This window comes from Tribolium castaneum, chromosome 1 (assembly GCF_031307605.1).
Source record: "Tribolium castaneum strain GA2 chromosome 1, icTriCast1.1, whole genome shotgun sequence".
Lineage (NCBI taxonomy): Eukaryota > Metazoa > Arthropoda > Insecta > Coleoptera > Tenebrionidae > Tribolium > Tribolium castaneum.
In genome coordinates, this window is record NC_087394.1 from 9,772,096 (window position 1) to 9,782,731 (window position 10,636).

At 29.2% G+C, this 10,636-nt stretch overlaps 1 non-coding gene across 1 annotated transcript; it reads right to left on the minus strand.

The window, feature by feature from the left end:
• Positions 1-649: 649 nt before the first annotated feature.
• Positions 650-722, minus strand: TRNAA-AGC (transfer RNA alanine (anticodon AGC)). Its single transcript has one exon. It is a non-coding gene; the product is annotated as a tRNA-Ala (tRNA).
• Between the last annotated feature and the right edge of the window lie 9,914 nt (positions 723-10,636).

Sequence of the window (10,636 nt, forward strand, 5' to 3'; positions counted from 1 at the left end):
TATTCTTCGAATTAGACTTAAGACTTGAAATTGCTTTCAGTCTATTAAAAATATTCTGACGTGTCGTATTAAGAAATGCCAAACAGTTGTCAAAACTTCCTTACACAAGAGAAAAACTGTAAATTTTGGCAGTGTGGAAGAATAAAAAAGTCTTTTGCACAAAATAATCAATAGCTTTTTTATTTAATTTTACCCTTTTATAGAATTTTTTATTTTTTATACTTATGTATGTACTTATCACAAAGTAAAAGGAGTAGGTATACTGTCAAACCCAAACTGTTGATTATCATTTAATAAAATAAAAAAATGACCTCATTAGCATTACTCAAAAATCAATAAAATCATGGATGGTAAGGTAACATATTGTCGCAGTTACCGAAGTAAAATCGTCATGACCAAAGCTTTTTATGACAAATGACCCATAATAAAGATCTAAATTTTGTGCCTCAGTTGTTTCCTAGTACTAAAAGAGGACTTTTCAAACTTCAAAGAAATTATCTTTCAGGTTCGTGCTGAGAAAGAATTGTGTACAGAGTAAAAAAATTAATCTCAGTTAGTTCAAGTGGAGACAGTCTAGACAGTAACAAGCTAATAAGAGACCCTTCGTCAATTAAATTAAAAAAAAAATTATTTAGATAAAAAAAAAGTGTGGAGGCGCCGGGTATCGATCCCGGTACCTCTCGCATGCTAAGCGAGCGCTCTACCATCTGAGCTACGCCCCCTGTATAAGACTTTCGCAGCTATACTCTACAGCACCGTAACCTTGTTCTGACTAATTTTTAATTAATATTGATAATGTAATTTTCCTCTGAAGGTGGAAATTTACGCTGAAGCTGACTGTTACACACGGCACAACAAAATATTTATGTTCGATAAAGATTTTGCGCTGAGAAGCTAATGAGGAAATTTTGATTTTTTTAATTATTGTTTCACCACTCATTTTTTATTTTTGTAAGTATTTACTAAAATAATTGTCGGAGGTTTCCTTTCAGTTCATTTATTACAATGCTGTAGACCACAAACATGAACTTTGTTTCAATAACTGTAGTAAAGTATTAGCTGTTTCAAAACTATAAAAACGCCAACGTTGCATTTTCTCTCAAAATTAGGTGTTACAAATTATTCATGTACTTTAAGATCTATAGTTTCAATAAGAGATCTAATCATTAAGAACAATTTTACATTTTTATCAACCTTATTTAAAAAAATAATTTGGTAAAATGCGACGTTGTCGTTTTTATAGTTTTGAAACAGCTAATAAGTTCCAACAACCACGTTACTAGATCCTCCCAAGCTGTGCAACGGTCAGGCTTAGATCACGTGTTTTCGTACATTAAAAATGTAATTTACACAGCACTAATTTTTGTTTTGTAAATGTTGCACTAAAAATTTAAAATAAAAGTTTTTGTAAAATTGAAAATTGACAAACTTTACCCAGTTACCGATAGCAAGGAATTTTTCAAACATCATGCTATGCTCATCCTATTTTACAACTGCATATAAGTTCCCAGGATGAAGTATGGTATTTTTTTGTGTAGATAGAAAAAATGCTTTTGACTCAAAAGCAAAATAACTATAATTTTTAGGGTTTGGATCGAAGTTTAGGAAAAAAATAAATATAATAAAACATGTTCATCCTTCCTATTTATTACTAGTTTTTTTACTGATACAGGAATAGTTTTACTATACTTATATTATCTTTAAGCATTCACTTTATAACAAAACAAGTTGAAACTGAACTACTTCCAAACGTAAAAACCAATTATGAATAGTATTTCCGGTTCATAAACCAGTTCATATTTGTGTAAACCTACTCTTAGATAAGCCACATATTTAATTAGTAATTAGCAAAAAGGGAACTACAGTTTTTTCAATAATTTCCTACAATGTGATTAATTTATACATTATTATAATACATACAGCGTTAGGCAAAAGTATGGAACCAAATGTTTTGTGCCTAAACTAAGTACCTTTCGAAAAAACTAATTAAAAATGTAATCATTTTTCTAGAATAACTTTTTCAAAATTTCTTTTAGTTTTCGAGTTATTAAAAACATACTTTTTTTACTTTAATAAAATTTATTTGTGATTTTTCTTAAGCAAATTATTAAAATTGCGATCCGAACTCATCAGGAAGATTTTTCGAATTTAGCCGAATTGGCTGTCTCTATGGATGTTTTTCATTCACTTATTTGATTCGTCAAATTTTTCGCAAATATATAAACATTCATGGATCACTTCGGCCAAGTTCGGGAAACCTTCGAAATGAGCTGGGAACGCAACTTTAATAATTTATTTAAAAAACACTAATTCAAAATTAAATTTAATAAAGAAAAAGTTATTTTTAGAACATAAACTTTTACCAAAAAAATCGAATAAGTCGAAAATTAAAACAAATTTCGAAAAATGTTATTCTTTCAAAATGATCACATCTTAAAAGTAGTTGTTAATGTACTAATTAGTTTTTTGTAAGATACATAGTTTAAGCAAAAAACGCTTGTTCCATACTTTTGCCGAACGCTGTATGAATAACACAACAAAACAAAGCAACCATCAAAAAGTGCTTCTATTAGATTAGCTGGATTATTAATTTGGTGTAGCTTTATTAGTTCAGAGAGAACAAAACTTTGCGAACTAAATTTTAGATTAAACCAGTAGGTATCCCCCATTCCTATCTTTTCACATTTCAAACCTAATTAACGAAACGAATTTTGTATCATGTGGTTTTCGCAACAACCGTACTAATTAATTTCAGACAAATAACACCTAAAATAGGTTTCCATTGCCAAACAGCACAATATGAGACCACATGTTATAGTATAGAAACTCAAGTTATCGGATTAGGGGACTAGAAACCACACATGTGCTATTTTGCTCGCCTCCAATTGAGAAGATTTAAAGCAGGATGTAGCACATAAGCAGCTGGATGTTGCCCTTTGACACTGATGGTCTCTGTGACGTATTTTTAAAAGAAGCAAAATCAGTCAGATGGTTTGCTTCATCCAAGATATTTCTAATTAGAAACGTAGTTAACTTTAACAGTCAACGCATAATTTGTTACGACAGTTACGAAAACACACATAAATCGCCTGCACCCGGGCTTTTTCCCTTAATTAGTTGTTAATGAGAAAAATTTTATGTCGTGTCAACGGATTTAAGATACCAGGAGACATTTGACATGTGGCCTGGCATAAACATAGAGAGATGCAAATACAATTAAACAGTTTCGCGCTTCACAGTAAACATAAATATTGATCACCTCCGATTAATTCAATGCGATAATGAGGTCATGACGGGATAAAAATCATTTCACACTTCCTCCCTCCGACGCAATAAATTAATTAAACATGACGGTAATAAAGAACGCATCGTTATCGCAACAAACGAGGCGACAACGGCCGCATAAAAGCCTCCTGGAAGGACCAGTCTGGAGCAGGATAATGTCCGCCGTTCCAGGATCGATTCGGTCTGGAAGCGCTAGGCAACAGCCACCCTCCACAAGTTAGAGTGCACCTGTGGAGGCTAACGTTAGTTTAGGGGATAATCTTTATGGAAGACTGTCGCAGGTAATTAAAATTTTAAATCGGCGCTTGACGTCACCCAAGTTGGGGGATTTTATAGCTTATCGAACAAGCAATCCGGGAAATGAAGTTGTGTACATGAAAATTTGGCATTAGCATCAAAATTACGAGTCGTGGAAGGTAGGGAGGAGAAGAAGCAGATAAAAGCAAGAGCTTATGTAAATGAAAGGGAAATAGCCTTGACCTTAAGTAAATTTAATCAGGAAAATTAAAACATTGCGACTATTTGTTTAAGATAATTAGTATCTTCTTGAACCGGTTTTTTCTTGGGGAAAGGACGGGCGGTGATAAGCTGGGGAAATGGTTTAATTCCGAAACACCACTCTAAGCTCTAAAAATCTCCCCTAACATTTCTTGAAATAAAATACGTTTGTAATTCTATTCAACTTATTTATAAAGGTCTTTAATTTTTCGAAATATTTGACAGTCTTATACAGAATGTAATAAAGTATTAGAATGATGTATTAAAAAACAAACCCTTATAAAACGAGTATTTTATGCTGTTTTTTATACTTTTTTCTTATTTTAATTTAAAAAAATGTCATTTAGCAAATTTTATGTCAGTTAGTAACGGTAATAAAAATAAATAACAAATAAAAAAGAAATGATGATTAAATCTATCGTACGTGTATTCCACGCATTATCGATAAAACTCTTGAAAGCTAAATATCCCTAAATTCACTGTACTTTAATTGTCTTTAAAGAACCACAAACGACTCCTACTGATAGACGTTTATAAACGTAAAGTATAAAAAATATAATTAACGTTTTTTTTTAATTCAGTACAGGGTGATTCAAAAGTGTCGGACTACTTCGAATGGTAATACGAGTAAAAACATTCAGCTAAGCAAAACAATGAGTTCGGTTTTTCCAATCAATTTTATTTTTTATTTTTTTCTATAGCAGATGTTAAACTATTTCTTTATCAATAGACAAAATTCGGAAATAAAATTAACTAGACGCCCTCTGGTGATGACTTTTGAACTATGTCGAAAACAGTAAAGAAATGCCACATTTAACTGACATTTAATAAATTGTTCAACAATTTTGCGTGTATAGTGTTAATTACTTACAATAGAAAGAATTACTTTAAAAGTACGTGGTGGTAAATACTAGCGTTGACTTTGGTTCTGTAGTTTTTCGTGGTATAAAGTGTTTATTGTTGGAACTTGAAAGTGGATAAAATGTGAAAAATATTTAAATTTTGATTACAAAGTGTTATCAAACAGTTGTCTAATTAAAGATTATAAGTAATGGATCACAGCGAACACAAAGTTTGGCTCAAGAAACCAATAAATTAGTGAAGTGTTATGAATTTTAGGTTAGAATTTTCCACTGAAAAAATCATGAAATGCTGCGGTAAATCTACAAAACTACAATAAAGATTAACAACTGCTGATACATTTAAACGTAAATTGTTCCAAAAGGTAGGCTTTTCAATGTCTTTGTAATAATTTTCCAATAAAGAAAGTGAACCAAAAAGTCATTCGTTATTCGTGTTTTCCTCGTCATCTCTAATTTGTCAACATTCGTTTCTTCCACCAAAGACACAATAGTCATTCCGCATTGGCAATGTAATAATTGTGAAGCCTCAAAATTCGTACAACGCTCAAAATATCCGAATAAACATTTTCCCGCCATTTATGGTTACTGTTTTCGACCTAGCTCAGTGGCGCCCCCAACGGTAATTTTACTTCCGAATAGCATTTTAGGTTAAGAGTGACGAAATCACGAGTTGATAAAAATAATAAAAATGGCTTTAAAGAATTGTATCTCATAAGAGAAGTCTGAAAAAACGTTACATGAGTGAACTCAAAATAAAAGTCAATTTTTTTTATACAGACTGAACCAAAAGTAACGCACAAAATTCATATCTTTGTCATTTTTTAAATAAAACCTATAACAAGTCGCTTTTTTTTAATGTTAAATTTTGACGATCTAGTGACATATATCTTTACACATCTTTATCCATCTGGTAATAAAAAAGTAAAATAAAAATTAATAAAATAAAAAATATTAACAATTAAACATATCTTTTTGTTTCTGCCTTGTTTTATAAGCGGCAAATGTTTTTGTATATTTTTTTTGTATGATTATACTAATTATCACTTATACAATTATACAATTAGCACTTAATAAGAGACCTTATCACAAAAATAGACAGAAAACAATCACACTTAACTTTATAAAATACAGCGAGAACGAAAAGATCAAACTCTTTGTGTAGGTAATACTCCATATTGTAATACTACAATAACTTTTATAATTTTTTAATTTTTTTTTATTTTAATTTCTTCATTTTTAAGAATTTTTTTGCTTATTTTTTTACTTTCCAGAAAGATAAAAATGTGTACTATTTAAAACAGGAATTAAAAGTATCAGTTGGAGTTGTCATTCAAAAAAAAATGACGTCGTTATTTCAAAACGAATGAAGTCAGAAATGTTATTATGGTGACAAATTGTAGCATTTAAAAAATAAAATCGACTTGTTCGAGAATATTTTTGAAAAACAACTCATAACAAAGATACGAATCTTGTGCGTTACTGTAAATAGGAAAGTAAATAGAATCTTTACTGAGTGGCAGATTGCTATTTAAAACAACTACAAAACTCAAAAACAATAAGAAATTTCTGCGGATTTCATTCTTGAAAAAACGAACTTTAAGTAATTCATTTTTTTAAAGGATTACATAAACCGAATTTAAAAAAAACCGCTTAGTTCCATACCTTTTGTACACCTGTATTAATCATTACACTTTTCTTTCATGCTTCATTTGAATATTTACAAAAAATAATTTTTCAAAATTACTATAATCTCTGTAAATAAAGAAGAAATTACTACTCTAATAAAACCCTTTGTGTACAATTATCAAAACATTTTTAATTTTTTTGTTATTATCCGTTAATCCGTTTTTTTTTTTCAATTTTTATACTTTATTTTTTTTATTCTTACGAAATAAATAATGAAGTGTATAGTGGCAAAAACAGTAAATGGCAAAAGCGTAGACATTTTATGGGATAAAATAGGTCAGAAATTTAAATATTCTATAAAAAAAATGCGTGAAAAGAGTAAAATAATTATGGAAAGTAACAATTTATTTATTTTGTCTTTCTATTTAGTTGTAAAGTTGTGATTTTTTAAATCTAAAGCAACAGATATGACCAACTGAAAATGTGTTTTTCTGATTTTTAAGAAAACCAAATAACTATCTGATGTGTTTAAATAGACAATAAAGTGAGTTCAAAGTGGTTTTTGTAAATTTCAATTTTTTTTATTATAGGATGAATAAAAATCGAAAAATCTTTGAACATCTTTTGAGTAGTGATAACATACATAATTTGAAGTTCCTATAACAAAAAGTTGTTTGAGCCTTTTTTCGCGCAATATAACTCTTCAAACGTTAGATTTTTGGTTTATGTTTTTGAGACTTCAGATCATGTTTTCTTTAAAAATTTTAATTACGATATGATGAAAGCAAAATTGTTTGCAACCGGTAATAAAATATATCTGTAATTTTTGATTATTATTTGATTGAATATTTTTTGTGCCATTTAACTTAAACAAAAATTTTATATGATACATAAAAAAGATTAAAAAATTGCGTATTTAGACAAGTCTTCCGTCTCGCAGCAGGTAGTAATTAAAAAAGTATTTCAACTGCTAAGTCTATTAAAGTTTCAAACATCTGTTCTTGTCGATATGTCTAGTAATTGTAAATTGTAAATTACTTGCGATGAACACAACAAAGAATTATTTATTATTTCCAGTCGAGAGAAAATCATTGTTATTACCATTTTTAATAGAATGTATGACGTTATAAAAATGGAGAAAATGTAATCGCAAGTAAAAGTACAATAACAATTGAGTAAAGTTTTTATTGTAATAATACGAGACTTGATCAACGATGATGACTAGATGCCTTTACCCAATCATTAATTTAACAACAAAACAAAATGTTATCGAAAAAAATAAGAAAACATCAAATTAGACATATATTTAGATAAGAAAGTTCACGGGTTAGCATTTTAGGATTGAGATTTTAGATAAATTAAGGTTACAAAGTAAACAACAGTCAGTTTCCATGACTTTAAAACCATACATTTTACCACAAATTAATGTAATGAAAAAAATTGTTTTAGAAGCTCGAATGTTTGCAAGTCAGAGATGAAAGGAGTTCGGTTTGTTTTATTGTTGTTTCGGCTTAGTGGAGTTGTTTTAAAGTCATTAAAAGACTACTTATTCACAAAGTTTGGATGAACATCATAACACACACTGTCAAGCTAAGAGTAAACTCTTTCCCATATAAATTAAAAATTTTAATACCAAAGTTAAGAAAATTAGTGGAAAAATTTTTGGGTCAGTTTCATTTAACCGCAAATTAAAATGATAGCAATTAATAAAATATAGATTACCTCAATTATTTTTCATCCTAGTTGAAAATATAACGGGTTTCAATAAATAAAAATGATTTTAATTAATTTAAACATCTATCAGCGTGCAATATGGTCGAAAAATAATTAAAACTGTAGGTTTTTTTGCTTCTCCTGCATTCCATTTAACAAAAATTTTTGTAGTTTTAGGTTACTACATTAAAAATTATGTTTCAAATTAATTATACCAATTACTTCCCTAGAAACACACTAACGTAAAAATAACACATAGAAAGAAACATTAGTTAGGTTGCGAAAACGTTGCTTTTATTGTTGAATCAAAAGCAAAATGTCCATATAAATAACGTTACTTGTAACGTAAAACATTAACGTTTTTTTGGTAACTATTTAAACGAATTTGTAACACAATAATTTAACGAAACATTGTAAAAAACATATAACTGTCAAAGTATAACTGTTTTTTTTTATTTTTTATATCAGTTTTTATATTTTATAATAATTGTCAAAAATAGATGCAAGAGTAGTTTATTACAATAGTGGTTATTTACTATACAGCGTGTTAGGGAATGGTTTAGCAAAAATTTAAAGGTAGATAGAGAATGCCAAAACAAATCGATTGAGCAAAATTTATGTAAATCAAAAATGCATATTTTTTCCAAAAAATCGTTCTGAAATTAAAGTCCAAAATTTTGAGAACCGCTGAACTAGAATTTTAAAAATTAGCGTAAATTTTGATATTATGGACAAATTTTTTTTAATATTATTGACAAGAGGTAAATTAAGTTCTTGTTCCACTACGTTATTCTTCTATATTAAGTTGTGTTTTGTTATTAAATTTTATGAAAAAAAATTAAATTTTTTTTGGCAGGACCGGGATTTGAACTTCCCATACAAATGAACATGTGAACCAAAATTTTGAAAAATTTTCAATACGCCAATGCACCACCATCTCCATTTCGTTTGATAAATAAATTAAATTAAAGAAAAAAATTGAGCCACACAGTGGCTCTCAACAGGTGGGTTAATAAAAGTTTCTGAAGAAAGTATGCATTTTTTGTAAAAATGATGTAAGGGTTTTTAACTTATCTAATCAAGACAAATTCACATAGGTAATACGAAATATTGCTAAGCTATTTGCTAACACCCTGTATATTCTGCATTTTCTGTGCAAGTAATTAGTTACGTTCACTTAAACTTCGTTTCACGACATTAGTATAACGTTCAATTAAAAGGTTACATTACAGTGCCATAAAAACCAAATTCAGTTTTTTTTTAACGTTAATTATACGTTTAAAACAAACGTTAGTAAATACAGTTATTAATAACGTTAAAGTTCTTTACGTTTTTTACGTAAATACAACTTTAAGTTAAGGCCTCGGTTAAGACATACCTACTTTAAACCACTTTAAAGTAAAAAGAATAAAGATGGTTGTTATACCACGTAACATAAACGTTGAAAAACCAAATAACAACGTTGTAAATTTTAACGTATATCGCAATATCAACCGTTGTAACGTTAAAAAAACGTTAGATCTTCGTCTTCATGCGAGTAAAATAAAGATTACTTCGATAATTTGTTTGAAAATGTTATAGGTCTTAATAAAAACGATTTTAAATAGTATTTTTAAGCGTCTATTCGACTGCAATAGTTCGAAAAATAGTTAAAAATGTATGTACTTATCGTGAAATTGCTTCTCCTGCATTCAATTTTTCTGATTCAAATTTACTGGTTTAAAATTAACTTTTTATCGAGTAATAAAACATAATGGCCAAAATTCTGGTAGGTTTACGCCAGTATTAAAAATTTACGTTTCACTATAGTTCAACAAGTAGATAAAATTGTATTTCACAATATATTCACACTTGCACATTGATTAATTATTAAATGTAACTTCGTATCGATTTAAAAAAGTTTTAACAAAAATTTCTCCTGCTCTACTCTGAGTCATTCATAATGCAAATTAATTACAACTTTTTGTGTTGGAAAGACAATACATAATAAACCTATTAGTTTTTTAACTTATGTAGTCAATAGTCATGTAAATGCTAGTTATAAATTAATTTCTGTTATCAGAATAATAATAATTATTAAACAAATCACATTGAATTTTTAATTTCCTTTTAATGAGCTTTGTGGTGTTAGGCCTATAAATAAACAACAACACATGTTCTTAAGTAGCTATCGCACAGTTACCCAGTTTATTACAACTTGGATGCATTTATTTTCGTTTTGGAGCATTTGCATGAAATGCATAAACATAGCACTTTTTCTAAATGCTTCATTAGTAGAAACCACTTAAGCCATGCATGATGAGGGAAATGATAACACAACAAAAAGCACTTCCTTAATTTGATTCTGTCAAAATCGGAGTTGTTATTGTGCCATTGGGGCCATTCATTTAATTATACAACAATGTGTGATAACTCCGACTGAAAGCTCTCTTCCTTTTTATTGTGCAAGTTCGCTGCTACATTTACGCTATCATTGGAGACAGCAGCTGACCTCGGGTTACCAAACAGGGACATGAAGGCCCACACAGCAACTCGCAAGGATCAAAAAACCCAATAGACTGGCTCCGATTGAACCCTCATCAATTGTGATTGTTCAGAGAGAGATATAGGGAGCTGTGAGCTGACTGTCGTCGATTGTGGGAATCGACGTA